Source organism: Lactuca virosa, chromosome 1 (assembly GCF_052849685.1).
Source record: "Lactuca virosa cultivar CGN04683 chromosome 1, Lactuca_virosa_CGN04683_v6, whole genome shotgun sequence".
Taxonomy (NCBI): Eukaryota; Viridiplantae; Streptophyta; class Magnoliopsida; order Asterales; family Asteraceae; genus Lactuca; species Lactuca virosa.
In genome coordinates, this window is record NC_136426.1 from 262,893,290 (window position 1) to 262,915,611 (window position 22,322).

Here is a 22,322-nt window from a genome sequence, read left to right on the forward strand (position 1 = left end):
GAACGGAGCCGATCGGTCACGTGGGTCCCACGCCTCGCGTACGAAAACAAAGGAGGTTCTGCGTCTTTTAAGACATACAAGCAATAAGCATGGATAGTATTTCGGGTGCGATCATACCAGCACTAATGCACCGGATCCCATCAGAACTACGCAGTTAAGCGTGCTTGGGCGAGAGTAGTACTAGGATGGGTGACCCCCTGGGAAGTCCTCGTGTTGCACCCCCCTTTTTCGTTGTCCATTTGCGTTTTTTTAGATTTTACGTGCGGTTTTTTTTTGTTTTTTTTTCTTTCTTGCTATTTTTATGCTCGGGTGGCCTCCGCTTCATGGTTGATGGTTTTCGTATTTTTGGAACGGAGCCGATCGGTCACGTGGGTTCCACGCCTCGCGTACGAAAACAAAGGAGGTTCTGCGTCTTTTAAGACATAAAAGCAATAAGCATGGATAGTATTTCGGGTGCGATCATACCAGCACTAATGCACCGGATCCCATCAGAACTCCGCAGTTAAGCGTGCTTGGGCGAGAGTAGTACTAGGATGGGTGACCCCCTGGGAAGTCCTCGTGTTGCACCCCCCCTTTTTCGTTGTCCGTTTGCGTTTTTTTAGATTTTACGTGCGGTTTTTTTTTGTTTTTTTTCTTGCTATTTCTATGCTCGGGTGGCCTCCGTTTCATGGTTCATGGTCTTCGTATTTTTGGAACGGAGCCGATCGGTCACGTGGGTCCCACGCCTCGCGTACGAAAACAAATGAGGTTCTGCGTCTTTTAAGACATACAAGCAATAAGCATGGATAGTATTTCGGGTGCGATCATACCAGCACTAATGCACCGGATCCTATCAGAACTCCGCAGTTAAGCGTGCTTGGGCGAGAGTAGTACTAGGATGGGTGACCCCCTGGGAAGTCCTCGTGTTGCACCCCCCTTTTTCGTTGTCCGTTTGCGTTTTTTTAGATTTTACGTGCGGTTTTTTTTTGTTTTTTTTTTCTTTCTTGCTATTTCTATGCTCGGGTGGCCTCCGCTTCATGGTTGATGGTTTTCGTATTTTTGGAACGGAGCCGATCGGTCACGTGGGTCCCACGCCTCGCGTACGAAAACAAAGGAGGTTCTGTGTCTTTTAAGATATACAAGCAATAAGCATGGACAGTATTTCGGGTGCGATCATACCACCACTAATGCACCGGATCCCATCAGAACTCCGCAGTTAAGCGTGCTTGGGCGAGAGTAGTACTAGGATGGGTGACCCCATGGGAAGTCCTCGTGTTGCACCCCCATTTTTCGTTGTCCGTTTGCGTTTTTTTAGATTTTACGTGCGGTTTTTTTTTTGTTTTTTTTTCTTTCTTGCTATTTCTATGCTCGGGTGGCCTCCGTTTCATGGTTCATGGTCTTCGTATTTTTGGAACGGAGCCGATCGGTCACGTGGGTCCCACGTCTCGCGTACGAAAACAAAGGAGGTTCTGCGTCTTTTAAGACATACAAGCAATAAGCATGGATAGTATTTCGGTTGCGATCATACCAGCACTAATGCACCGGATCCCATCAGAACTCCGCAGTTAAGCGTGCTTGGGCGAGAGTAGTACTAGGATGGGTGACCCCCTGGGAAGTCCTCGTGTTGCACCCCCCTTTTTCGTTGTCCGTTTGCGTTTTTTTAGATTTTACGTGCGGTTTTTTTTTGTTTTTTTTTCTTTCTTGCTATTTCTATGCTCGGGTGGCCTCCGCTTCATGGTTGATGGTTTTCGTATTTTTGGAACGGAGCCGATCGGTCACGTGGGTTCCACGCCTCGCGTACGAAAACAAAGGAGGTTCTGCGTCTTTTAAGACATAAAAGCAATAAGCATGGATAGTATTTCGGGTGCGATCATACCAGCACTAATGCACCGGATCCCATCAGAACTCCGCAGTTAAGCGTGCTTGGGCGAGAGTAGTACTAGGATGGGTGACCCCCTGGGAAGTCCTCGTGTTGCACCCCCACTTTTTCGTTGTCCGTTTGCGTTTTTTTAGATTTTACGTGCGGTTTTTTTTTGTTTTTTTTTCTTTCTTGCAATTTCTATGCTCGGGTGGCCTCCGCTTCATGGTTGATGGTCTTCGTATTTTTGGAACGGAGCTGATCGGTCACGTGGGTCCCACGCCTCGCGTACGAAAACAAAGGAGGTTCTGCGTGTTTTAAGACATACAAGCAATAAGCATGGATAGTATTTCGGGTGCGATCATACCAGCACTAATGCACCGGATCCCATCAGAACTCCGCAGTTAAGCGTGCTTGGGCGAGAGTAGTACTAGGATGGGTGACCCCCTGGGAAGTCCTCGTGTTGCACCCCCTTTTTCGTTGTCCGTTTGCGTTTTTTTAGATTTTACGTGCGGTTTTTTTTTGTTTTTTTTTCTTTCTTGCTATTTCTATGCTCGGGTGGCCTCCGCTTCATGGTTGATGGTTTTCGTATTTTTGGAACGGAGCCGATCGGTCACGTGGGTTCCACGCCTCGCGTACGAAAACAAAGGAGGTTCTGCGTCTTTTAAGACATAAAAGCAATAAGCATGGATAGTATTTCGGGTGCGATCATACCAGCACTAATGCACCGGATCCCATCAGAACTCCGCAGTTAAGCGTGCTTGGGCGAGAGTAGTACTAGGATGGGTGACCCCCTGGGAAGTCCTCGTGTTGCACCCCCCCTTTTTCGTTGTCCGTTTGCGTTTTTTTAGATTTTACGTGCGGTTTTTTTTTGTTTTTTTTTCTTGCTATTTCTATGCTCGGGTGGCCTCCGTTTCATGGTTCATGGTCTTCGTATTTTTGGAACGGAGCCGATCGGTCACGTGGGTCCCACGCCTCGCGTACGAAAACAAAGGAGGTTCTGTGTCTTTTAAGACATACAAGCAATAAGCATGGACAGTATTTCGAGTGCGATCATACCAGCACTAATGCACCGGATCCCATCAGAACTCCGCAGTTAAGCGTGCTTGGGCGAGAGTAGTACTAGGATGGGTGACCCCATGGGAAGTCCTCGTGTTGCACCCCCCTTTTTCGTTGTCCGTTTGCGTTTTTTTAGATTTTACGTGCGGTTTTTTTTTGTTTTTTTTTCTTTCTTGCTATTTCTATGCTCGGGTGGCCTCCGCTTCATGGTTGATGGTCTTCGTATTTTTGGAACGGGGCTGATCGGTCACGTGGGTCCCACGCCTCGCGTACGAAAACAAAGGAGGTTCTGCGTGTTTTAAGACATACAAGCAATAAGCATGGATAGTATTTCGGGTGCGATCATACCAGCACTAATGCACCGGATCCCATCAGAACTCCGTAGTTAAGCGTGCTTGGGCGAGAGTAGTACTAGGATGGGTGACCCCCTGGGAAGTCCTCGTGTTGCACCCCCTTTTTCGTTGTCCGTTTGCGTTTTTTTAGATTTTACGTGCGGTTTTTTTTTTGTTTTTTTTTTCTTTCTTGCTATTTCTATGCTCGGGTGGCCTCCGTTTCATGGTTCATGGTCTTCGTATTTTTGGAACGGAGCCGATCGGTCACGTGGGTCCCACGCCTCGCGTACGAAAACAAAGGAGGTTCTGCGTCTTTTAAGACATACAAGCAATAAGCATGGATAGTATTTCGGGTGCGATCATACCAGCACTAATGCACCGGATCCCATCAGAACTCCGCAGTTAAGCGTGCTTGGGCGAGAGTGGTACTAGGATGGGTGACCCCCTGGGAAGTCCTCGTGTTGCACCCCCCTTTTTCGTTGTCCGTTTGCGTTTTTTTAGATTTTACGTGCGGTTTTTTTTTTGTTTTTTTTTCTTTCTTGCTATTTCTATGCTCGGGTGGCCTCCGTTTCATGGTTCATGGTCTTCGTATTTTTGGAACGGAGCTGATCGGTCACGTGGGTCCCACGCCTCGCGTACGAAAACAAAGGAGGTTCTGCGTTTTTTAAGACATACAAGCAATAAGCATGGATAGTATTTCGGGTGCGATCATACCAGCACTAATGCACCGGATCCCATCAGAACTCCGTAGTTAAGCGTGCTTGGGCGAAAGTAGTACTAGGATGGGTGACCCCCTGGGAAGTCCTCGTGTTGCACCCCCTTTTTCGTTGTCCGTTTGCGTTTTTTTAGATTTTACGTGCGGTTTTTTTTTTGTTTTTTTTTTCTTTCTTGCTATTTCTATGCTCGGGTGGCCTCCGTTTCATGGTTCATGGTCTTCGTATTTTTGGAACGGAGCCGATCGGTCACGTGGGTCCCACGCCTCGCGTACGAAAACAAAGGAGGTTCTGCGTCTTTTAAGACATACAAGCAATAAGCATGGATAGTATTTCGGGTGCGATCATACCAGCACTAATGCACCGGATCCCATCAGAACTCCGCAGTTAAGCGTGCTTGGGCGAGAGTGGTACTAGGATGGGTGACCCCCTGGGAAGTCCTCGTGTTGCACCCCCCTTTTTCGTTGTCCGTTTGCGTTTTTTTAGATTTTACGTGCGGTTTTTTTTTTGTTTTTTTTTCTTTCTTGCTATTTCTATGCTCGGGTGGCCTCCGTTTCATGGTTCATGGTCTTCGTATTTTTGGAACGGAGCTGATCGGTCACGTGGGTCCCACGCCTCGCGTACGAAAACAAAGGAGGTTCTGCGTTTTTTAAGACATACAAGCAATAAGCATGGATAGTATTTCGGGTGCGATCATACCAGCACTAATGCACCGGATCCCATCAGAACTCCGTAGTTAAGCGTGCTTGGGCGAGAGTAGTACTAGGATGGGTGACCCCCTGGGAAGTCCTCGTGTTGCACCCCCCTTTTTCGTTGTCCGTTTGCGTTTTTTTAGATTTTACGTGCGGTTTTTTTTTGTTTTTTTTTTCTTGCTATTTCTATGCTCGGGTGGCCTCCGTTTCATGGTTCATGGTCTTCGTATTTTTGGAACGGAGCCGATCGGTCACGTGGGTCCCACGCCTTGCGTACGAAAACAAAGGAGGTTCTGTGTCTTTTAAGACATACAAGCAATAAGCATGGACAGTATTTCGGGTGCGATCATACCAGCACTAATGCACCGGATCCCATCAGAACTCCGCAGTTAAGCGTGCTTGGGCGAGAGTAGTACTAGGATGGGTGACCCCATGGGAAGTCCTCGTGTTGCACCCCCTTTTTCGTTGTCCGTTTGCGTTTTTTTAGATTTTACGTGCGGTTTTTTTTTGTTTTTTTTTCTTTCTTGCTATTTCTATGCTCGGGTGGCCTCCGCTTCATGGTTGATGGTCTTCGTATTTTTGGAACGGAGCTGATCGGTCACGTGGGTCCCACGCCTCGCGTACGAAAACAAAGGAGGTTCTGCGTGTTTTAAGACATACAAGCAATAAGCATGGATAGTATTTCGGGTGCGATCATACCAGCACTAATGCACCGGATCCCATCAGCACTCCGTAGTTAAGCGTGCTTGGGCGAGAGTAGTACTAGGATGGGTGACCCCCTGGGAAGTCCTCGTGTTGCACCCCCTTTTTCGTTGTCCGTTTGCGTTTTTTTAGTTTTTACGTGCGGTTTTTTTTTTGTTTTTTTTTCTTTCTTGCTATTTCTATGCTCGGGTGGCCTCCGTTTCATGGTTCATGGTCTTCGTATTTTTGGAACGGAGCCGATCGGTCACGTGGGTCCCACGCCTCGTGTACGAAAACAAAGGAGGTTCTGCGTCTTTTAAGACATACAAGCAATAAGCATGGATAGTATTTCGGGTGCGATCATACCAGCACTAATGCACCGAATCCTATCAGAACTCCGCAGTTAAGCGTGCTTGGGCGAGAGTAGTACTAGGATGGGTGACCCCCTGGGAAGTCCTCGTGTTGCACCCCCCTTTTTCGTTGTCCGTTTGCGTTTTTTTAGATTTTACGTGCGGTTTTTTTTTGTTTTTTTTTCTTTCTTGCTATTTCTATGCTCGGGTGGCCTCCGCTTCATGGTTGATGGTTTTCGTGTTTTTGGAACGGAGCCGATCGGTCACGTGGGTCCCACGCCTCGCGTACGAAAACAAAGGAGGTTCTGTGTCTTTTAAGACATACAAGCAATAAGCATGGACAGTATTTCGGGTGCGATCATACCACCACTAATGCACCGGATCCCATCAGAACTCCGCAGTTAAGCGTGCTTGGGCGAGAGTAGTACTAGGATGGGTGACCCCATGGGAAGTCCTCGTGTTGCACCCCCCTTTTTCGTTGTCCGTTTGCGTTTTTTTAGATTTTACGTGCGGTTTTTTTTTTTGTTTTTTTTTCTTTCTTGCTATTTCTATGCTCGGGTGGCCTCCGTTTCATGGTTCATGGTCTTCGTATTTTTGGAACGGAGCCGATCGGTCACGTGGGTCCCACGTCTCGCGTACGAAAACAAAGGAGGTTCTGCGTCTTTTAAGACATACAAGCAATAAGCATGGATAGTATTTCGGTTGCGATCATACCAGCACTAATGCACCGGATCCCATCAGAACTCCGCAGTTAAGCGTGCTTGGGCGAGAGTAGTACTAGGATGGGTGACCCCCTGGGAAGTCCTCGTGTTGCACCCCCCTTTTTCGTTGTCCGTTTGCGTTTTTTTAGATTTTACGTGCGGTTTTTTTTTGTTTTTTTTCTTTCTTGCTATTTCTATGCTCGGGTGGCCTCCGCTTCATGGTTGATGGTTTTCGTATTTTTGGAACGGAGCCGATCGGTCACGTGGGTTCCACGCCTCGCGTACGAAAACAAAGGAGGTTCTGCGTCTTTTAAGACATAAAAGCAATAAGCATGGATAGTATTTCGGGTGCGATCATACCAGCACTAATGCACCGGATCCCATCAGAACTCCGCAGTTAAGCGTGCTTGGGCGAGAGTAGTACTAGGATGGTTGACCCCCTGGGAAGTCCTCGTGTTGCACCCCCACTTTTTCGTTGTCCGTTTGCGTTTTTTTAGATTTTACGTGCGGTTTTTTTTTGTTTTTTTTTTCTTGCTATTTCTATGCTCGGGTGGCCTCCGTTTCATGGTTCATGGTCTTCGTATTTTTGGAACGGAGCCGATCGGTCACGTGGGTCCCACGCCTCGCGTACGAAAACAAAGGAGGTTCTGTGTCTTTTAAGACATACAAGCAATAAGCATGGACAGTATTTCGGGTGCGATTATACCAGCACTAATGCACCGGATCCCATCAGAACTCCGCAGTTAAGCGTGCTTGGGCGAGAGTAGTACTAGGATGGGTGACCCCATGGGAAGTCCTCGTGTTGCACCCCCCTTTTTCGTTGTCCGTTTGCGTTTTTTTAGATTTTACGTGCGGTTTTTTTTTGTTTTTTTTTCTTTCTTGCTATTTCTATGCTCGGGTGGCCTCCGCTTCATGGTTGATGGTCTTCGTATTTTTGGAACGGAGCTGATCGGTCACGTGGGTCCCACGCCTCGCGTACGAAAACAAAGGAGTTTCTGCGTCTTTTAAGACATACAAGCAATAAGCATGGATAGTATTTTGGGTGAGATCATACCAGCACTAATGCACCGGATCCCATCAGAACTCCGCAGTTAAGCGTGCTTGGGCGAGAGTAGTACTAGGATGGGTGACCCCCTGGGAAGTCCTCGTGTTGCACCCCCCTTTTTCGTTGTCCGTTTGCGTTTTTTTAGATTTTACGTGCGGTTTTTTTTTGTTTTTTTTTCTTTCTTGCTATTTCTATGCTCGGGTGGCCTCCGTTTCATGGTTCATGGTCTACGTATTTTTGGAACGGAGCCGATCGGTCACGTGGGTCCCACGCCTCGCGTACGAAAACAAAGGAGGTTCTGCGTCTTTTAAGACATACAAGCAATAAGCATGGATAGTATTTCGGGTGCGATCATACCAGCACTAATGCACCGGATCCCATCAGAACTCTGCAGTTAAGCGTGCTTGGGCGAGAGTGGTACTAGGATGGGTGACCCCCAGGGAAGTCCTCGTGTTGCACCCCCCTTTTTCGTTGTCCGTTTGCGTTTATTTAGATTTTACGTGCGGTTTTTTTTTTGTTTTTTTTTCTTTCTTGCTATTTCTATGCTCGGGTGGCCTCCGTTTCATGGTTCATGGTCTTCGTATTTTTGGAACGGAGCTGATCGGTCACGTGGGTCCCACGCCTCGCGTACGAAAACAAAGGAGGTTCTGCGTTTTTTAAGACATACAAGCAATAAGCATGGATAGTATTTCGGGTGCGATCATACCAGCACTAATGCACCGGATCCCATCAGAACTCCGTAGTTAAGCGTGCTTGGGCGAGAGTAGTACTAGGATGGGTGACCCCCTGGGAAGTCCTCGTGTTGCACCCCCCTTTTTCGTTGTCCGTTTGCGTTTTTTTAGATTTTACGTGCGGTTTTTTTTTGTTTTTTTTTCTTGCTATTTCTATGCTCGGGTGGCCTCCGTTTCATGGTTCATGGTCTTCGTATTTTTGGAACGGAGCCGATCAGTCACGTGGGTCCCACGCCTTGCGTACGAAAACAAAGGAGGTTCTGTGTCTTTTAAGACATACAAGCAATAAGCATGGACAGTATTTCGGGTGCGATCATACCAGCACTAATGCACCGGATCCCATCAGAACTCCGCAGTTAAGCGTGCTTGGGCGAGAGTAGTACTAGGATGGGTGACCCCATGGGAAGTCCTCGTGTTGCACCCCCTTTTTCGTTGTCCGTTTGCGTTTTTTTAGATTTTACGTGCGGTTTTTTTTTGTTTTTTTTTTCTTTCTTGCTATTTCTATGCTCGGGTGGCCTCCGCTTCATGGTTGATGGTCTTCGTATTTTTGGAACGGAGCTGATCGGTCACGTGGGTCCCACGCCTCGCGTACGAAAACAAAGGAGGTTCTGCGTGTTTTAAGACATACAAGCAATAAGCATGGATAGTATTTCGGGTGCGATCATACCAGCACTAATGCACCGGATCCCATCAGAACTCCGTAGTTAAGCGTGCTTGGGCGAGAGTAGTACTAGGATGGGTGACCCCCTGGGAAGTCCTCGTGTTGCACCCCCTTTTTCGTTGTCCGTTTGCGTTTTTTTAGATTTTACGTGCGGTTTTTTTTTTGTTTTTTTTTCTTTCTTGCTATTTCTATGCTCGGGTGGCCTCCGTTTCATGGTTCATGGTCTTCGTATTTTTGGAACGGAGCCGATCGGTCACGTGGGTCCCACGCCTCGCGTACGAAAACAAAGGAGGTTCTGCGTCCTTTAAGACATACAAGCAATAAGCATGGATAGTATTTCGGGTGCGATCATACCAGCACTAATGCACCGGATCCTATCAGAACTCCGCAGTTAAGCGTGCTTGGGCGAGAGTAGTACTAGGATGGGTGACCCCCTGGGAAGTCCTCGTGTTGCACCCCCCCTTTTTCGTTGTCCGTTTGCGTTTTTTTAGATTTTACGTGCGGTTTTTTTTTGTTTTTTTTTCTTTCTTGCTATTTCTATGCTCGGGTGGCCTCCGCTTCATGGTTGATGGTTTTCGTATTTTTGGAACGGAGCCGATCGGTCACGTGGGTCCCACGCCTCGCGTACGAAAACAAAGGAGGTTCTGTGTCTTTTAAGACATACAAGCAATAAGCATGGACAGTATTTCGGGTGCGATCATACCACCACTAATGCACCGGATCCCATCAGAACTCCGCAGTTAAGCGTGCTTGGGCGAGAGTAGTACTAGGATGGGTGACCCCATGGGAAGTCCTCGTGTTGCACCCCCCTTTTTCGTTGTCCGTTTGCGTTTTTTTAGATTTTACGTGCGGTTTTTTTTTTGTTTTTTTTTCTTTCTTGCTATTTCTATGCTCGGGTGGCCTCCGTTTCATGGTTCATGGTCTTCGTATTTTTGGAACGGAGCCGATCGGTCACGTGGGTCCCACGTCTCGCGTACGAAAACAAAGGAGGTTCTGCGTCTTTTAAGACATACAAGCAATAAGCATGGATAGTATTTCGGTTGCGATCATACCAGCACTAATGCACCGGATCCCATCAGAACTCCGCAGTTAAGCGTGCTTGGGCGAGAGTAGTACTAGGATGGGTGACCCCCTGGGAAGTCCTCGTGTTGCACCCCCCTTTTTCGTTGTCCGTTTGCGTTTTTTTAGATTTTACGTGCGGTTTTTTTTTGTTTTTTTTTCTTTCTTGCTATTTCTATGCTCGGGTGGCCTCCTCTTCATGGTTGATGGTTTTCGTATTTTTGGAACGGAGCCGATCGGTCACGTGGGTTCCACGCCTCGCGTACGAAAACAAAGGAGGTTCTGCGTCTTTTAAGACATAAAAGCAATAAGCATGGATAGTATTTCGGGTGCGATCATACCAGCACTAATGCACCGGATCCCATCAGAACTCCGCAGTTAAGCGTGTTTGGGCGAGAGTAGTACTAGGATGGGTGACCCCCTGGGAAGTCCTCGTGTTGCACCCCCACTTTTTCGTTGTCCGTTTGCGTTTTTTTAGATTTTACGTGCGGTTTTTTTTTGTTTTTTTTTTCTTGCTATTTCTATGCTCGGGTGGCCTCCGTTTCATGGTTCATGGTCTTCGTATTTTTGGAACGGAGCCGATCGGTCACGTGGGTCCCACGCCTCGCGTACGAAAACAAAGGAGGTTCTGTGTCTTTTAAGACATACAAGCAATAAGCATGGACAGTATTTCGGGTGCGATCATACCAGCACTAATGCACCGGATCCCATCAGAACTCCGCAGTTAAGCGTGCTTGGGCGAGAGTAGTACTAGGATGGGTGACCCCATGGGAAGTCCTCGTGTTGCACCCCCCTTTTTCGTTGTCCGTTTGCGTTTTTTTAGATTTTACGTGCGGTTTTTTTTTGTTTTTTTTTCTTTCTTGCTATTTCTATGCTCGGGTGGCCTCCGCTTCATGGTTGATGGTCTTCGTATTTTTGGAACGGAGCTGATCGGTCACGTGGGTCCCACGCCTCGCGTACGAAAACAAAGGAGTTTCTGCGTCTTTTAAGACATACAAGCAATAAGCATGGATAGTATTTTGGGTGAGATCATACCAGCACTAATGCACCGGATCCCATCAGAACTCCGCAGTTAAGCGTGCTTGGGCGAGAGTAGTACTAGGATGGGTGACCCCCTGGGAAGTCCTCGTGTTGCACCCCCCTTTTTCGTTGTCCGTTTGCGTTTTTTTAGATTTTACGTGCGGTTTTTTTTTTTGTTTTTTTTTCTTTCTTGCTATTTCTATGCTCGGGTGGCCTCCGTTTCATGGTTCATGGTCTACGTATTTTTGGAACGGAGCCGATCGGTCACGTGGGTCCCACGCCTCGCGTACGAAAACAAAGGAGGTTCTGCGTCTTTTAAGACATAAAAGCAATAAGCATGGATAGTATTTCGGGTGCGATCATACCAGCACTAATGCACCGGATCCCATCAGAACTCCGCAGTTAAGCGTGCTTGGGCGAGAGTAGTACTAGGATGGGTGACCCCCTGCGAAGTCCTCGTGTTGCACCCCCCTTTTTCGTTGTCCGTTTGCGTTTTTTTAGATTTTACGTGCGGTTTTTTTTTTGTTTTTTTTTCTTTCTTGCTATTTCTATGCTCGGGTGGCCTCCGTTTCATGGTTCATGGTCTTCGTATTTTTGGAACGGAGCCGATCGGTCACGTGGGTCCCACGCCTCGCGTACGAAAACAAAGGAGGTTCTGCGTCTTTTAAGACATACAAGCAATAAGCATGGATAGTATTTCGGGTGCGATCATACCAGCACTAATGCACCGGATCCCATCAGAACTCCGCAGTTAAGCGTGCTTGGGCGAGAGTAGTACTAGGATGGGTGACCCCCTGGGAAGTCCTCGTGTTGCACCCCCCTTTTTCGTTGTCCGTTTGCGTTTTTTTAGATTTTACGTGCGGTTTTTTTTTGTTTTTTTTTCTTTCTTGCTATTTCTATGCTCGGGTGGCCTCCTCTTCATGGTTGATGGTTTTCGTATTTTTGGAACGGAGCCGATCGGTCACGTGGGTTCCACGCCTCGCGTACGAAAACAAAGGAGGTTCTGCGTCTTTTAAGACATAAAAGCAATAAGCATGGATAGTATTTCGGGTGCGATCATACCAGCACTAATGCACCGGATCCCATCAGAACTCCGCAGTTAAGCGTGTTTGGGCGAGAGTAGTACTAGGATGGGTGACCCCCTGGGAAGTCCTCGTGTTGCACCCCCACTTTTTCGTTGTCCGTTTGCGTTTTTTTAGATTTTACGTGCGGTTTTTTTTTGTTTTTTTTTTCTTGCTATTTCTATGCTCGGGTGGCCTCCGTTTCATGGTTCATGGTCTTCGTATTTTTGGAACGGAGCCGATCGGTCACGTGGGTCCCACGCCTCGCGTACGAAAACAAAGGAGGTTCTGTGTCTTTTAAGACATACAAGCAATAAGCATGGACAGTATTTCGGGTGCGATCATACCAGCACTAATGCACCGGATCCCATCAGAACTCCGCAGTTAAGCGTGCTTGGGCGAGAGTAGTACTAGGATGGGTGACCCCATGGGAAGTCCTCGTGTTGCACCCCCCTTTTTCGTTGTCCGTTTGCGTTTTTTTAGATTTTACGTGCGGTTTTTTTTTGTTTTTTTTTCTTTCTTGCTATTTCTATGCTCGGGTGGCCTCCGCTTCATGGTTGATGGTCTTCGTATTTTTGGAACGGAGCTGATCGGTCACGTGGGTCCCACGCCTCGCGTACGAAAACAAAGGAGTTTCTGCGTCTTTTAAGACATACAAGCAATAAGCATGGATAGTATTTTGGGTGAGATCATACCAGCACTAATGCACCGGATCCCATCAGAACTCCGCAGTTAAGCGTGCTTGGGCGAGAGTAGTACTAGGATGGGTGACCCCCTGGGAAGTCCTCGTGTTGCACCCCCCTTTTTCGTTGTCCGTTTGCGTTTTTTTAGATTTTACGTGCGGTTTTTTTTTTGTTTTTTTTTCTTTCTTGCTATTTCTATGCTCGGGTGGCCTCCGTTTCATGGTTCATGGTCTACGTATTTTTGGAACGGAGCCGATCGGTCACGTGGGTCCCACGCCTCGCGTACGAAAACAAAGGAGGTTCTGCGTCTTTTAAGACATAAAAGCAATAAGCATGGATAGTATTTCGGGTGCGATCATACCAGCACTAATGCACCGGATCCCATCAGAACTCCGCAGTTAAGCGTGCTTGGGCGAGAGTAGTACTAGGATGGGTGACCCCCTGCGAAGTCCTCGTGTTGCACCCCCCTTTTTCGTTGTCCGTTTGCGTTTTTTTAGATTTTACGTGCGGTTTTTTTTTTGTTTTTTTTTCTTTCTTGCTATTTCTATGCTCGGGTGGCCTCCGTTTCATGGTTCATGGTCTTCGTATTTTTGGAACGGAGCCGATCGGTCACGTGGGTCCCACGCCTCGCGTACGAAAACAAAGGAGGTTCTGCGTCTTTTAAGACATACAAGCAATAAGCATGGATAGTATTTCGGGTGCGATCATACCAGCACTAATGCACCGGATCCCATCAGAACTCCGCAGTTAAGCGTGCTTGGGCGAGAGTAGTACTAGGATGGGTGACCCCCTGGGAAGTCCTCGTGTTGCACCCCCCTTTTTCGTTGTCCGTTTGCGTTTTTTTAGATTTTACGTGCGGTTTTTTTTTGTTTTTTTTTTCTTGCTATTTCTATGCTCGGGTGGCCTCCGTTTCATGGTTCATGGTCTTCGTATTTTTGGAACGGAGCCGATCGGTCACGTGGGTCCCACGCCTCGCGTACGAAAACAAAGGAGGTTCTGTGTCTTTTAAGACATACAAGCAATAAGCATGGACAGTATTTCGGGTGCGATCATACCAGCACTAATGCACCGGATCCCATCAGAACTCCGCAGTTAAGCGTGCTTGGGCGAGAGTAGTACTAGGATGGGTGACCCCATGGGAAGTCCTCGTGTTGCACCCCCTTTTTCGTTGTCCGTTTGCGTTTTTTTAGATTTTACGTGCGGTTTTTTTTTGTTTTTTTTTCTTTCTTGCTATTTCTATGCTCGGGTGGCCTCCGCTTCATGGTTGATGGTCTTCGTATTTTTGGAACGGAGCTGATCGGTCACGTGGGTCCCACGCCTCGCGTACGAAAACAAAGGAGTTTCTGCGTCTTTTAAGACATACAAGCAATAAGCATGGATAGTATTTTGGGTGAGATCATACCAGCACTAATGCACCGGATCCCATCAGAACTCCGCAGTTAAGCGTGCTTGGGCGAGAGTAGTACTAGGATGGGTGACCCCCTGGGAAGTCCTCGTGTTGCACCCCCCTTTTTCGTTGTCCGTTTGCGTTTTTTTAGATTTTACGTGCGGTTTTTTTTTGTTTTTTTTTCTTTCTTGCTATTTCTATGCTCGGGTGGCCTCCGTTTCATGGTTCATGGTCTACGTATTTTTGGAACGGAGCCGATCGGTCACGTGGGTCCCACGCCTCGCGTACGAAAACAAAGGAGGTTCTGCGTCTTTTAAGACATACAAGCAATAAGCATGGATAGTATTTCGGGTGCGATCATACCAGCACTAATGCACCGGATCCCATCAGAACTCCGCAGTTAAGCGTGCTTGGGCGAGAGTGGTACTAGGATGGGTGACCCCCTGGGAAGTCCTCGTGTTGCACCCCCCTTTTTCGTTGTCCGTTTGCGTTTTTTTAGATTTTACGTGCGGTTTTTTTTTTGTTTTTTTTTCTTTCTTGCTATTTCTATGCTCGGGTGGCCTCCGTTTCATGGTTCATGGTCTTCGTATTTTTGGAACGGAGCCGATCGGTCACGTGGGTCCCACGCCTCGCGTACGAAAACAAAGGAGGTTCTGCGTCTTTTAAGACATACAAGCAATAAGCATGGATAGTATTTCGGGTGCGATCATACCAGCACTAATGCACCGGATCCCATCAGAACTCCGCAGTTAAGCGTGCTTGGGCGAGAGTAGTACTAGGATGGGTGACCCCCTGGGAAGTCCTCGTGTTGCACCCCCCTTTTTCGTTGTCCGTTTGCGTTTTTTTAGATTTTACGTGCGGTTTTTTTTTGTTTTTTTTTTCTTGCTATTTCTATGCTCGGGTGGCCTCCGTTTCATGGTTCATGGTCTTCGTATTTTTGGAACGGAGCCGATCGGTCACGTGGGTCCCACGCCTCGCGTACGAAAACAAAGGAGGTTCTGTGTCTTTTAAGACATACAAGCAATAAGCATGGACAGTATTTCGGGTGCGATCATACCAGCACTAATGCACCGGATCCCATCAGAACTCCGCAGTTAAGCGTGCTTGGGCGAGAGTAGTACTAGGATGGGTGACCCCATGGGAAGTCCTCGTGTTGCACCCCCTTTTTCGTTGTCCGTTTGCGTTTTTTTAGATTTTACGTGCGGTTTTTTTTTGTTTTTTTTTTCTTTCTTGCTATTTCTATGCTCGGGTGGCCTCCGCTTCATGGTTGATGGTCTTCGTATTTTTGGAACGGAGCTGATCGGTCACGTGGGTCCCACGCCTCGCGTACGAAAACAAAGGAGTTTCTGCGTCTTTTAAGACATACAAGCAATAAGCATGGATAGTATTTTGGGTGAGATCATACCAGCACTAATGCACCGGATCCCATCAGAACTCCGCAGTTAAGCGTGCTTGGGCGAGAGTAGTACTAGGATGGGTGACCCCCTGGGAAGTCCTCGTGTTGCACCCCCCTTTTTCGTTGTCCGTTTGCGTTTTTTTAGATTTTACGTGCGGTTTTTTTTTGTTTTTTTTTCTTTCTTGCTATTTCTATGCTCGGGTGGCCTCCGTTTCATGGTTCATGGTCTACGTATTTTTGGAACGGAGCCGATCGGTCACGTGGGTCCCACGCCTCGCGTACGAAAACAAAGGAGGTTCTGCGTCTTTTAAGACATACAAGCAATAAGCATGGATAGTATTTCGGGTGCGATCATACCAGCACTAATGCACCGGATCCCATCAGAACTCCGCAGTTAAGCGTGCTTGGGCGAGAGTGGTACTAGGATGGGTGACCCCCTGGGAAGTCCTCGTGTTGCACCCCCCTTTTTCGTTGTCCGTTTGCGTTTTTTTAGATTTTACGTGCGGTTTTTTTTTTGTTTTTTTTTCTTTCTTGCTATTTCTATGCTCGGGTGGCCTCCGTTTCATGGTTCATGGTCTTCGTATTTTTGGAACGGAGCCGATCGGTCACGTGGGTCCCACGCCTCGCGTACGAAAACAAAGGAGGTTCTGCGTCTTTTAAGACATACAAGCAATAAGCATGGATAGTATTTCGGGTGCGATCATACCAGCACTAATGCACCGGATCCCATCAGAACTCCGCAGTTAAGCGTGCTTGGGCGAGAGTAGTACTAGGATGGGTGACCCCCTGGGAAGTCCTCGTGTTGCACCCCCCTTTTTCGTTGTCCGTTTGCGTTTTTTTAGATTTTACGTGCGGTTTTTTTTTGTTTTTTTTTTCTTGCTATTTCTATGCTCGGGTGGCCTCCGTTTCATGGTTCATGGTCTTCGTATTTTTGGAACGGAGCCGATCGGTCACGTGGGTCCCACGCCTCGCGTACGAAAACAAAGGAGGTTCTGTGTCTTTTAAGACATACAAGCAATAAGCATGGACAGTATTTCGGGTGCGATCATACCAGCACTAATGCACCGGATCCCATCAGAACTTCGCAGTTAAGCGTGCTTGGGCGAGAGTAGTACTAGGATGGGTGACCCCATGGGAAGTCCTCGTGTTGCACCCCCTTTTTCGTTGTCCGTTTGCGTTTTTTTAGATTTTACGTGCGGTTTTTTTTTGTTTTTTTTTTCTTTCTTGCTATTTCTATGCTCGGGTGGCCTCCGCTTCATGGTTGATGGTCTTCGTAGTTTTGGAACGGAGCTGATCGGTCACGTGGGTCCCACGCCTCGCGTACGAAAACAAAGGAGTTTCTGCGTCTTTTAATACATACAAGCAATAAGCATGGATAGTATTTTGGGTGCGATCATACCAGCACTAATGCACCGAATCCCATCAGAACTCCGCAGTTAAGCGTGCTTGGGCGAGAGTAGTACTAGGATGGGTGACCCCCTGGGAAGTCCTCGTGTTGCACCCCCCTTTTTCGTTGTCCGTTTGCGTTTTTTTAGATTTTACGTGCGGTTTTTTTTTGTTTTTTTTTTCTTTCTTGCTATTTCTATGCTCGGGTGGCCTCCGCTTCATGGTTGATGGTCTTCGTATTTTTGGAACGGAGCTGATCGGTCACGTGGGTCCCACGCCTCGCGTACGAAAACAAAGGAGTTTCTGCGTCTTTTAAGACATACAAGCAATAAGCATGGATAGTATTTTGGGTGCGATCATACCAGCACTAATGCACCGAATCCCATCAGAACTCCGCAGTTAAGCGTGCTTGGGCGAGAGTAGTACTAGGATGGGTGACCCCCTGGGAAGTCCTCGTGTTGCACCCCCCTTTTTCGTTGTCCGTTTGCGTTTTTTTAGATTTTACGTGCGGTTTTTTTTTGTTTTTTTTTCTTTCTTGCTATTTCTATGCTCGGGTGGCCTCCGTTTCATGGTTCATGGTCTTCGTATTTTTGGAACGGAGGCGATCGGTCACGTGGGTCCCACGCCTCGCGTACGAAAACAAAGGAGGTTCTGCGTCTTTTAAGACATACAAGCAATAAGCATGGATAGTATTTCGGGTGCGATCATACCAGCACTAATGCACCGGATCCCATCAGAACTCCGCAGTTAAGCGTGCTTGGGCGAGAGTAGTACTAGGATGGGTGACCCCCTGGGAAGTCCTCGTGTTGCACCCCCCTTTTTCGTTGTCCGTTTGAGTTTTTTTAGATTTTACGTGCGGTTTTTTTTTTGTTTTTTTTTTCTTTCTTGCTATTTCTATGCTCGGGTGGCCTCCGTTTCATGGTTCATGGTCTTCGTATTTTTGGAACGGAGCCGATCGGTCACGTGGGTCCCACACCTCGCGTACGAAAACAAAGGAGGTTCTGCGTCTTTTAAGACATACAAGCAATAAGCATGGATAGTATTTCGGGTGCGATCATACCAGCACTAATGCACCGGATCCCATCAGAACTCCGCAGTTAAGCGTGCTTGGGCGAGAGTAGTACTAGGATGGGTGACCCCCTGGGAAGTCCTCGTGTTGCACCCCCCTTTTTCGTTGTCCGTTTGCATTTTTTTAGATTTTACGTGCGGTTTTTTTTTGTTTTTTTTTTCTTGCTATTTCTATGCTCGGGTGGCCTCCGTTTCATGGTTCATGGTCTTCGTATTTTTGGAACGGAGCCGATCGGTCACGTGGGTCCCACGCCTCGCGTACGAAAACAAAGGAGGTTCTGTGTCTTTTAAGACATACAAGCAATAAGCATGGACAGTATTTCGGGTGCGATCATACCAGCACTAATGCACCGGATCCCATCAGAACTCCGCAGTTAAGCGTGCTTGGGCGAGAGTAGTACTAGGATGGGTGACCCCATGGGAAGTCCTCGTGTTGCACCCCCTTTTTCGTTGTCCGTTTGCGTTTTTTTAGATTTTACGTGCGGTTTTTTTTTGTTTTTTTTTTCTTTCTTGCTATTTCTATGCTCGGGTGGCCTCCGCTTCATGGTTGATGGTCTTCGTATTTTTGGAACGGAGCTGATCGGTCACGTGGGTCCCACGCCTCGCGTACGAAAACAAAGGAGTTTCTGCGTCTTTTAAGACATACAAGCAATAAGCATGGATAGTATTTTGGGTGCGATCATACCAGCACTAATGCACCGAATCCCATCAGAACTCCGCAGTTAAGCGTGCTTGGGCGAGAGTAGTACTAGGATGGGTGACCCCCTGGGAAGTCCTCGTGTTGCACCCCCCTTTTTCGTTGTCCGTTTGCGTTTTTTTAGATTTTACGTGCGGTTTTTTTTTTGTTTTTTTTTCTTTCTTGCTATTTCTATGCTCGGGTGGCCTCCGTTTCATGGTTCATGGTCTTCGTATTTTTGGAACGGAGCCGATCGGTCACGTGGGTCCCACGCCTCGCGTACGAAAACAAAGGAGGTTCTGCGTCTTTTAAGACATACAAGCAATAAGCATGGATAGTATTTCGGGTGCGATCATACCAGCACTAATGCACCGGATCCCATCAGAACTCCGCAGTTAAGCGTGCTTGGGCGAGAGTAGTACTAGGATGGGTGACCCCATGGGAAGTCCTCGTGTTGCACCCCCTTTTTCGTTGTCCGTTTGCGTTTTTTTAGATTTTACGTGCGGTTTTTTTTTGTTTTTTTTTTCTTTCTTGCTATTTCTATGCTCGGGTGGCCTCCGCTTCATGGTTGATGGTCTTCGTATTTTTGGAACGGAGCTGATCGGTCACGTGGGTCCCACGCCTCGCGTACGAAAACAAAGGAGTTTCTGCGTCTTTTAAGACATACAAGCAATAAGCATGGATAGTATTTTGGGTGCGATCATACCAGCACTAATGCACCGAATCCCATCAGAACTCCGCAGTTAAGCGTGCTTGGGCGAGAGTAGTACTAGGATGGGTGACCCCCTGGGAAGTCCTCGTGTTGCACCCCCCTTTTTCGTTGTCCGTTTGCGTTTTTTTAGATTTTACGTGCGGTTTTTTTTTGTTTTTTTTTTTCTTTCTTGCTATTTCTATGCTCGGGTGGCCTCCGTTTCATGGTTCATGGTCTTCGTATTTTTGGAACGGAGCCGATCGGTCACGTGGGTCCCACGCCTCGCGTACGAAAACAAAGGAGGTTCTGCATCTTTTAAGACATACAAGCAATAAGCATGGATAGTATTTCGGGTGCGATCATACCAGCACTAATGCACCGGATCCCATCAGAACTCCGCAGTTAAGCGTGCTTGGGCGAGAGTAGTACTAGGATGGGTGACCCCCTGGGAAGTCCTCGTGTTGCACCCCCCTTTTTCGTTGTCCGTTTGCGTTTTTTTAGATTTTACGTGCGGTTTTTTTTTTGTTTTTTTTTTCTTTCTTGCTATTTCTATGCTCGGGTGGCCTCCGTTTCATGGTTCATGGTCTTCGTATTTTTGGAACGGAGCCGATCGGTCACGTGGGTCCCACGCCTCGCGTACGAAAACAAAGGAGGTTCTCCGTCTTTTAAGACATACAAGCAATAAGCATGGATAGTATTTCGGGTGCGATCATACCAGCACTAATGCACCGGATCCCATCAGAACTCCGCAGTTAAGCGTGCTTGGGCGAGAGTAGTACTAGGATGGGTGACCCCCTGGGAAGTCCTCGTGTTGCACCCCCCTTTTTCGTTGTCCGTTTGCGTTTTTTTAGATTTTACGTGCGGTTTTTTTTTGTTTTTTTTCTTGCTATTTCTATGCTCGGGTGGCCTCCGTTTCATGGTTCATGGTCTTCGTATTTTTGGAACGGAGCCGATCGGTCACGTGGGTCCCACGCCTCGCGTACGAAAACAAAGGAGGTTCTGTGTCTTTTAAGACATACAAGCAATAAGCATGGACAGTATTTCGGGTGCGATCATACCAGCACTAATGCACCGGATCCCATCAGAACTTCGCAGTTAAGCGTGCTTGGGCGAGAGTAGTACTAGGATTGGTGACCCCATGGGAAGTCCTCGTGTTGCACCCCCTTTTTCGTTGTCCGTTTGCGTTTTTTTAGATTTTACGTGCGGTTTTTTTTTGTTTTTTTTTCTTTCTTGCTATTTCTATGCTCGGGTGGCCTCCGTTTCATGGTTCATGGTCTTCGTATTTTTGGAACGGAACCGATCGGTCACGTGGGTCCCACGCCTCGCGTACGAAAACAAAGGAGGTTCTGCGTCTTTTAAGACATACAAGCAATAAGCATGGATAGTATTTTGGGTGCGATCATACCAGCACTAATGCACCGAATCCCATCAGAACTCCGCAGTTAAGCGTGCTTGGGCGAGAGTAGCACTAGGATGGGTGACCCCCTGAGAAGTCCTCGTGTTGCACCCCCCTTTTTCGTTGTCCGTTTGCGTTTTTTTAGATTTTACGTGCGGTTTTTTTTTGTTTTTTTTTCTTTCTTGCTATTTCTATGCTCAGGTGGCCTCCGTTTCATGGTTCATGGTCTTCGTATTTTTGGAACGGAGCCGATCGGTCACGTGGGTCCCACGCCTCGCGTACGAAAACAAAGGAGGTTCTGCGTCTTTTAAGACATACAAGCAATAAGCATGGATAGTATTTCGGGTGCGATCATACCAGCACTAATGCACCGGATCCCATCAGAACTCCGCAGTTAAGCGTGCTTGGGCTAGAGTAGTACTAGGATGGGTGACCCCATGGGAAGTCCTCGTGTTGCACCCCCTTTTTCGTTGTCCGTTTGCGTTTTTTTAGATTTTACGTGCGGTTTTTTTTGTTTTTTTTTTCTTTCTTGCTATTTCTATGCTCGGGTGGCCTCCGCTTCATGGTTGATGGTCTTCGTATTTTTGGAACGGAGCTGATCGGTCACGTGGGTCCCACGCCTCGCGTACGAAAACAAAGGAGTTTCTGCGTCTTTTAAGACATACAAGCAATAAGCATGGATAGTATTTTGGGTGCGATCATACCAGCACTAATGCACCGAATCCCATCAGAACTCCGCAGTGAAGCGTGCTTGGGCGAGAGTAGTACTAGGATGGGTGACCCCCTGGGAAGTCCTCGTGTTGCACCCCCCTTTTTCGTTGTCCGTTTGCGTTTTTTTAGATTTTACGTTCGGTTTTTTTTTGTTTTTTTTTCTTTCTTGCTATTTCTATGCTCGGGTGGCCTCCGTTTCATGGTTCATGGTCTTCGTGTTTTTGGAACGGAGCCGATCGGTCACGTGGGTCCCACGCCTCGCGTACGAAAACAAAGGAGGTTCTGCGTCTTTTACGACATACAAGCAATAAGCATGGATAGTATTTCGGGTGCGATCATACCAGCACTAATGCACCGGATCCCATCAGAACTCCGCAGTTAAGCGTGCTTGGGCGAGAGTAGTACTAGGATGGGTGACCCCCTGGGAAGTCCTCGTGTTGCACCCCCCTTTTTCGTTGTCCGTTTGCGTTTTTTTAGATTTTACGTGCGGTTTTTTTTTTGTTTTTTTTTCTTTCTTGCTATTTCTATGCTCGGGTGGCCTCCGTTTCATGGTTCATGGTCTTCGTATTTTTGGAACGGAACCGATCGGTCACGTGGGTCCCACGCCTCGCGTACGAAAACAAAGGAGGTTCTGCGTCTTTTAAGACATACAAGCAATAAGCATGGATAGTATTTCGGGTGCGATCATACCAGCACTAATGCACCGAATCCCATCAGAACTCCGCAGTTAAGCGTGCTTGGGCGAGAGTAGTACTAGGATGGGTGACCCCCTGGGAAGTCCTCGTGTTGCACCCCCCTTTTTCGTTGTCCGTTTGCGTTTTTTTAGATTTTACGTGCGGTTTTTTTTTGTTTTTTTTTCTTTCTTGCTATTTCTATGCTCGGGTGGCCTCCGTTTCATGGTTCATGGTCTTCGTATTTTTGGAACGGAGCCGATCGGTCACGTGGGTCCCACGCCTCGCGTACGAAAACAAAGGAGGTTCTGCGTC

General features: G+C 47.5%; 64 non-coding genes across 64 annotated transcripts; all 64 read left to right on the forward strand.

Annotated features, from left to right (window-relative positions):
* The first annotated feature begins 103 nt into the window (after positions 1–103).
* On the forward strand, positions 104–222 carry LOC145145234 (5S ribosomal RNA). The gene has a single exon (XR_013726219.1). It is a non-coding gene; the product is annotated as a 5S ribosomal RNA (ribosomal RNA).
* Positions 223–451: 229 nt separating this feature from the next.
* On the forward strand, positions 452–570 carry LOC145146102 (5S ribosomal RNA). Its single transcript, XR_013727053.1, has one exon. It is a non-coding gene; the product is annotated as a 5S ribosomal RNA (ribosomal RNA).
* A 225-nt stretch (positions 571–795) lies between these two features.
* On the forward strand, positions 796–914 carry LOC145138183 (5S ribosomal RNA). The gene has a single exon (XR_013721374.1). It is a non-coding gene; the product is annotated as a 5S ribosomal RNA (ribosomal RNA).
* A 230-nt stretch (positions 915–1,144) lies between these two features.
* On the forward strand, positions 1,145–1,263 carry LOC145145354 (5S ribosomal RNA). The gene has a single exon (XR_013726331.1). It is a non-coding gene; the product is annotated as a 5S ribosomal RNA (ribosomal RNA).
* Positions 1,264–1,493: 230 nt separating this feature from the next.
* LOC145155147 (5S ribosomal RNA) lies at positions 1,494–1,612 on the forward strand. The gene has a single exon (XR_013735602.1). It is a non-coding gene; the product is annotated as a 5S ribosomal RNA (ribosomal RNA).
* Positions 1,613–1,841: 229 nt separating this feature from the next.
* On the forward strand, positions 1,842–1,960 carry LOC145146114 (5S ribosomal RNA). The gene has a single exon (XR_013727065.1). It is a non-coding gene; the product is annotated as a 5S ribosomal RNA (ribosomal RNA).
* Positions 1,961–2,190: 230 nt separating this feature from the next.
* On the forward strand, positions 2,191–2,309 carry LOC145146125 (5S ribosomal RNA). Its single transcript, XR_013727076.1, has one exon. It is a non-coding gene; the product is annotated as a 5S ribosomal RNA (ribosomal RNA).
* Positions 2,310–2,537: 228 nt separating this feature from the next.
* Positions 2,538–2,656, forward strand: LOC145146137 (5S ribosomal RNA). The gene has a single exon (XR_013727087.1). It is a non-coding gene; the product is annotated as a 5S ribosomal RNA (ribosomal RNA).
* Positions 2,657–2,882: 226 nt separating this feature from the next.
* Positions 2,883–3,001, forward strand: LOC145156065 (5S ribosomal RNA). The gene has a single exon (XR_013736490.1). It is a non-coding gene; the product is annotated as a 5S ribosomal RNA (ribosomal RNA).
* A 229-nt stretch (positions 3,002–3,230) lies between these two features.
* Positions 3,231–3,349, forward strand: LOC145152441 (5S ribosomal RNA). The gene has a single exon (XR_013732962.1). It is a non-coding gene; the product is annotated as a 5S ribosomal RNA (ribosomal RNA).
* Positions 3,350–3,579: 230 nt separating this feature from the next.
* LOC145155310 (5S ribosomal RNA) lies at positions 3,580–3,698 on the forward strand. Its single transcript, XR_013735757.1, has one exon. It is a non-coding gene; the product is annotated as a 5S ribosomal RNA (ribosomal RNA).
* Positions 3,699–3,928: 230 nt separating this feature from the next.
* On the forward strand, positions 3,929–4,047 carry LOC145139020 (5S ribosomal RNA). Its single transcript, XR_013721813.1, has one exon. It is a non-coding gene; the product is annotated as a 5S ribosomal RNA (ribosomal RNA).
* Positions 4,048–4,277: 230 nt separating this feature from the next.
* LOC145155311 (5S ribosomal RNA) lies at positions 4,278–4,396 on the forward strand. Its single transcript, XR_013735758.1, has one exon. It is a non-coding gene; the product is annotated as a 5S ribosomal RNA (ribosomal RNA).
* Positions 4,397–4,626: 230 nt separating this feature from the next.
* On the forward strand, positions 4,627–4,745 carry LOC145152442 (5S ribosomal RNA). Its single transcript, XR_013732963.1, has one exon. It is a non-coding gene; the product is annotated as a 5S ribosomal RNA (ribosomal RNA).
* Positions 4,746–4,971: 226 nt separating this feature from the next.
* LOC145153037 (5S ribosomal RNA) lies at positions 4,972–5,090 on the forward strand. Its single transcript, XR_013733566.1, has one exon. It is a non-coding gene; the product is annotated as a 5S ribosomal RNA (ribosomal RNA).
* Positions 5,091–5,318: 228 nt separating this feature from the next.
* LOC145137594 (5S ribosomal RNA) lies at positions 5,319–5,437 on the forward strand. Its single transcript, XR_013721135.1, has one exon. It is a non-coding gene; the product is annotated as a 5S ribosomal RNA (ribosomal RNA).
* A 229-nt stretch (positions 5,438–5,666) lies between these two features.
* LOC145147589 (5S ribosomal RNA) lies at positions 5,667–5,785 on the forward strand. The gene has a single exon (XR_013728488.1). It is a non-coding gene; the product is annotated as a 5S ribosomal RNA (ribosomal RNA).
* Positions 5,786–6,014: 229 nt separating this feature from the next.
* Positions 6,015–6,133, forward strand: LOC145145355 (5S ribosomal RNA). Its single transcript, XR_013726332.1, has one exon. It is a non-coding gene; the product is annotated as a 5S ribosomal RNA (ribosomal RNA).
* A 231-nt stretch (positions 6,134–6,364) lies between these two features.
* On the forward strand, positions 6,365–6,483 carry LOC145155148 (5S ribosomal RNA). The gene has a single exon (XR_013735603.1). It is a non-coding gene; the product is annotated as a 5S ribosomal RNA (ribosomal RNA).
* Positions 6,484–6,711: 228 nt separating this feature from the next.
* LOC145155516 (5S ribosomal RNA) lies at positions 6,712–6,830 on the forward strand. Its single transcript, XR_013735951.1, has one exon. It is a non-coding gene; the product is annotated as a 5S ribosomal RNA (ribosomal RNA).
* A 227-nt stretch (positions 6,831–7,057) lies between these two features.
* LOC145154742 (5S ribosomal RNA) lies at positions 7,058–7,176 on the forward strand. Its single transcript, XR_013735202.1, has one exon. It is a non-coding gene; the product is annotated as a 5S ribosomal RNA (ribosomal RNA).
* Positions 7,177–7,405: 229 nt separating this feature from the next.
* Positions 7,406–7,524, forward strand: LOC145144182 (5S ribosomal RNA). Its single transcript, XR_013725198.1, has one exon. It is a non-coding gene; the product is annotated as a 5S ribosomal RNA (ribosomal RNA).
* A 229-nt stretch (positions 7,525–7,753) lies between these two features.
* Positions 7,754–7,872, forward strand: LOC145146562 (5S ribosomal RNA). Its single transcript, XR_013727501.1, has one exon. It is a non-coding gene; the product is annotated as a 5S ribosomal RNA (ribosomal RNA).
* A 230-nt stretch (positions 7,873–8,102) lies between these two features.
* On the forward strand, positions 8,103–8,221 carry LOC145152443 (5S ribosomal RNA). The gene has a single exon (XR_013732964.1). It is a non-coding gene; the product is annotated as a 5S ribosomal RNA (ribosomal RNA).
* Positions 8,222–8,446: 225 nt separating this feature from the next.
* Positions 8,447–8,565, forward strand: LOC145153038 (5S ribosomal RNA). Its single transcript, XR_013733567.1, has one exon. It is a non-coding gene; the product is annotated as a 5S ribosomal RNA (ribosomal RNA).
* A 229-nt stretch (positions 8,566–8,794) lies between these two features.
* LOC145152445 (5S ribosomal RNA) lies at positions 8,795–8,913 on the forward strand. Its single transcript, XR_013732966.1, has one exon. It is a non-coding gene; the product is annotated as a 5S ribosomal RNA (ribosomal RNA).
* Positions 8,914–9,142: 229 nt separating this feature from the next.
* Positions 9,143–9,261, forward strand: LOC145138190 (5S ribosomal RNA). Its single transcript, XR_013721377.1, has one exon. It is a non-coding gene; the product is annotated as a 5S ribosomal RNA (ribosomal RNA).
* Positions 9,262–9,491: 230 nt separating this feature from the next.
* LOC145145356 (5S ribosomal RNA) lies at positions 9,492–9,610 on the forward strand. The gene has a single exon (XR_013726333.1). It is a non-coding gene; the product is annotated as a 5S ribosomal RNA (ribosomal RNA).
* A 230-nt stretch (positions 9,611–9,840) lies between these two features.
* LOC145155150 (5S ribosomal RNA) lies at positions 9,841–9,959 on the forward strand. The gene has a single exon (XR_013735605.1). It is a non-coding gene; the product is annotated as a 5S ribosomal RNA (ribosomal RNA).
* Positions 9,960–10,188: 229 nt separating this feature from the next.
* LOC145155209 (5S ribosomal RNA) lies at positions 10,189–10,307 on the forward strand. Its single transcript, XR_013735661.1, has one exon. It is a non-coding gene; the product is annotated as a 5S ribosomal RNA (ribosomal RNA).
* Positions 10,308–10,534: 227 nt separating this feature from the next.
* On the forward strand, positions 10,535–10,653 carry LOC145153039 (5S ribosomal RNA). The gene has a single exon (XR_013733568.1). It is a non-coding gene; the product is annotated as a 5S ribosomal RNA (ribosomal RNA).
* Positions 10,654–10,882: 229 nt separating this feature from the next.
* Positions 10,883–11,001, forward strand: LOC145144183 (5S ribosomal RNA). Its single transcript, XR_013725199.1, has one exon. It is a non-coding gene; the product is annotated as a 5S ribosomal RNA (ribosomal RNA).
* Positions 11,002–11,232: 231 nt separating this feature from the next.
* LOC145154771 (5S ribosomal RNA) lies at positions 11,233–11,351 on the forward strand. Its single transcript, XR_013735230.1, has one exon. It is a non-coding gene; the product is annotated as a 5S ribosomal RNA (ribosomal RNA).
* A 230-nt stretch (positions 11,352–11,581) lies between these two features.
* On the forward strand, positions 11,582–11,700 carry LOC145146149 (5S ribosomal RNA). The gene has a single exon (XR_013727098.1). It is a non-coding gene; the product is annotated as a 5S ribosomal RNA (ribosomal RNA).
* A 229-nt stretch (positions 11,701–11,929) lies between these two features.
* Positions 11,930–12,048, forward strand: LOC145155210 (5S ribosomal RNA). The gene has a single exon (XR_013735662.1). It is a non-coding gene; the product is annotated as a 5S ribosomal RNA (ribosomal RNA).
* A 227-nt stretch (positions 12,049–12,275) lies between these two features.
* LOC145153040 (5S ribosomal RNA) lies at positions 12,276–12,394 on the forward strand. The gene has a single exon (XR_013733569.1). It is a non-coding gene; the product is annotated as a 5S ribosomal RNA (ribosomal RNA).
* A 229-nt stretch (positions 12,395–12,623) lies between these two features.
* LOC145144184 (5S ribosomal RNA) lies at positions 12,624–12,742 on the forward strand. The gene has a single exon (XR_013725200.1). It is a non-coding gene; the product is annotated as a 5S ribosomal RNA (ribosomal RNA).
* A 230-nt stretch (positions 12,743–12,972) lies between these two features.
* Positions 12,973–13,091, forward strand: LOC145154772 (5S ribosomal RNA). The gene has a single exon (XR_013735231.1). It is a non-coding gene; the product is annotated as a 5S ribosomal RNA (ribosomal RNA).
* Positions 13,092–13,321: 230 nt separating this feature from the next.
* On the forward strand, positions 13,322–13,440 carry LOC145146161 (5S ribosomal RNA). The gene has a single exon (XR_013727109.1). It is a non-coding gene; the product is annotated as a 5S ribosomal RNA (ribosomal RNA).
* Positions 13,441–13,666: 226 nt separating this feature from the next.
* Positions 13,667–13,785, forward strand: LOC145153042 (5S ribosomal RNA). Its single transcript, XR_013733570.1, has one exon. It is a non-coding gene; the product is annotated as a 5S ribosomal RNA (ribosomal RNA).
* A 228-nt stretch (positions 13,786–14,013) lies between these two features.
* LOC145144185 (5S ribosomal RNA) lies at positions 14,014–14,132 on the forward strand. Its single transcript, XR_013725201.1, has one exon. It is a non-coding gene; the product is annotated as a 5S ribosomal RNA (ribosomal RNA).
* Positions 14,133–14,361: 229 nt separating this feature from the next.
* On the forward strand, positions 14,362–14,480 carry LOC145155312 (5S ribosomal RNA). Its single transcript, XR_013735759.1, has one exon. It is a non-coding gene; the product is annotated as a 5S ribosomal RNA (ribosomal RNA).
* A 230-nt stretch (positions 14,481–14,710) lies between these two features.
* LOC145146172 (5S ribosomal RNA) lies at positions 14,711–14,829 on the forward strand. Its single transcript, XR_013727120.1, has one exon. It is a non-coding gene; the product is annotated as a 5S ribosomal RNA (ribosomal RNA).
* A 226-nt stretch (positions 14,830–15,055) lies between these two features.
* Positions 15,056–15,174, forward strand: LOC145153043 (5S ribosomal RNA). Its single transcript, XR_013733571.1, has one exon. It is a non-coding gene; the product is annotated as a 5S ribosomal RNA (ribosomal RNA).
* A 229-nt stretch (positions 15,175–15,403) lies between these two features.
* LOC145144186 (5S ribosomal RNA) lies at positions 15,404–15,522 on the forward strand. Its single transcript, XR_013725202.1, has one exon. It is a non-coding gene; the product is annotated as a 5S ribosomal RNA (ribosomal RNA).
* A 229-nt stretch (positions 15,523–15,751) lies between these two features.
* Positions 15,752–15,870, forward strand: LOC145155314 (5S ribosomal RNA). The gene has a single exon (XR_013735761.1). It is a non-coding gene; the product is annotated as a 5S ribosomal RNA (ribosomal RNA).
* Positions 15,871–16,100: 230 nt separating this feature from the next.
* LOC145146184 (5S ribosomal RNA) lies at positions 16,101–16,219 on the forward strand. The gene has a single exon (XR_013727131.1). It is a non-coding gene; the product is annotated as a 5S ribosomal RNA (ribosomal RNA).
* Positions 16,220–16,445: 226 nt separating this feature from the next.
* LOC145138858 (5S ribosomal RNA) lies at positions 16,446–16,564 on the forward strand. The gene has a single exon (XR_013721765.1). It is a non-coding gene; the product is annotated as a 5S ribosomal RNA (ribosomal RNA).
* Positions 16,565–16,793: 229 nt separating this feature from the next.
* On the forward strand, positions 16,794–16,912 carry LOC145143871 (5S ribosomal RNA). Its single transcript, XR_013724901.1, has one exon. It is a non-coding gene; the product is annotated as a 5S ribosomal RNA (ribosomal RNA).
* Positions 16,913–17,142: 230 nt separating this feature from the next.
* Positions 17,143–17,261, forward strand: LOC145143872 (5S ribosomal RNA). Its single transcript, XR_013724902.1, has one exon. It is a non-coding gene; the product is annotated as a 5S ribosomal RNA (ribosomal RNA).
* Positions 17,262–17,490: 229 nt separating this feature from the next.
* On the forward strand, positions 17,491–17,609 carry LOC145146196 (5S ribosomal RNA). Its single transcript, XR_013727142.1, has one exon. It is a non-coding gene; the product is annotated as a 5S ribosomal RNA (ribosomal RNA).
* A 231-nt stretch (positions 17,610–17,840) lies between these two features.
* Positions 17,841–17,959, forward strand: LOC145146210 (5S ribosomal RNA). The gene has a single exon (XR_013727154.1). It is a non-coding gene; the product is annotated as a 5S ribosomal RNA (ribosomal RNA).
* A 226-nt stretch (positions 17,960–18,185) lies between these two features.
* Positions 18,186–18,304, forward strand: LOC145153044 (5S ribosomal RNA). The gene has a single exon (XR_013733572.1). It is a non-coding gene; the product is annotated as a 5S ribosomal RNA (ribosomal RNA).
* Positions 18,305–18,533: 229 nt separating this feature from the next.
* Positions 18,534–18,652, forward strand: LOC145143873 (5S ribosomal RNA). Its single transcript, XR_013724903.1, has one exon. It is a non-coding gene; the product is annotated as a 5S ribosomal RNA (ribosomal RNA).
* A 230-nt stretch (positions 18,653–18,882) lies between these two features.
* On the forward strand, positions 18,883–19,001 carry LOC145153045 (5S ribosomal RNA). Its single transcript, XR_013733573.1, has one exon. It is a non-coding gene; the product is annotated as a 5S ribosomal RNA (ribosomal RNA).
* Positions 19,002–19,230: 229 nt separating this feature from the next.
* Positions 19,231–19,349, forward strand: LOC145143874 (5S ribosomal RNA). The gene has a single exon (XR_013724904.1). It is a non-coding gene; the product is annotated as a 5S ribosomal RNA (ribosomal RNA).
* Positions 19,350–19,580: 231 nt separating this feature from the next.
* Positions 19,581–19,699, forward strand: LOC145146221 (5S ribosomal RNA). Its single transcript, XR_013727165.1, has one exon. It is a non-coding gene; the product is annotated as a 5S ribosomal RNA (ribosomal RNA).
* A 231-nt stretch (positions 19,700–19,930) lies between these two features.
* LOC145146233 (5S ribosomal RNA) lies at positions 19,931–20,049 on the forward strand. The gene has a single exon (XR_013727177.1). It is a non-coding gene; the product is annotated as a 5S ribosomal RNA (ribosomal RNA).
* A 224-nt stretch (positions 20,050–20,273) lies between these two features.
* Positions 20,274–20,392, forward strand: LOC145148182 (5S ribosomal RNA). Its single transcript, XR_013729080.1, has one exon. It is a non-coding gene; the product is annotated as a 5S ribosomal RNA (ribosomal RNA).
* Positions 20,393–20,620: 228 nt separating this feature from the next.
* Positions 20,621–20,739, forward strand: LOC145148992 (5S ribosomal RNA). The gene has a single exon (XR_013729852.1). It is a non-coding gene; the product is annotated as a 5S ribosomal RNA (ribosomal RNA).
* Positions 20,740–20,968: 229 nt separating this feature from the next.
* On the forward strand, positions 20,969–21,087 carry LOC145143556 (5S ribosomal RNA). The gene has a single exon (XR_013724587.1). It is a non-coding gene; the product is annotated as a 5S ribosomal RNA (ribosomal RNA).
* A 228-nt stretch (positions 21,088–21,315) lies between these two features.
* LOC145146129 (5S ribosomal RNA) lies at positions 21,316–21,434 on the forward strand. The gene has a single exon (XR_013727079.1). It is a non-coding gene; the product is annotated as a 5S ribosomal RNA (ribosomal RNA).
* Positions 21,435–21,663: 229 nt separating this feature from the next.
* Positions 21,664–21,782, forward strand: LOC145146244 (5S ribosomal RNA). Its single transcript, XR_013727191.1, has one exon. It is a non-coding gene; the product is annotated as a 5S ribosomal RNA (ribosomal RNA).
* Positions 21,783–22,012: 230 nt separating this feature from the next.
* LOC145143876 (5S ribosomal RNA) lies at positions 22,013–22,131 on the forward strand. The gene has a single exon (XR_013724906.1). It is a non-coding gene; the product is annotated as a 5S ribosomal RNA (ribosomal RNA).
* Positions 22,132–22,322: the final 191 nt, after the last annotated feature.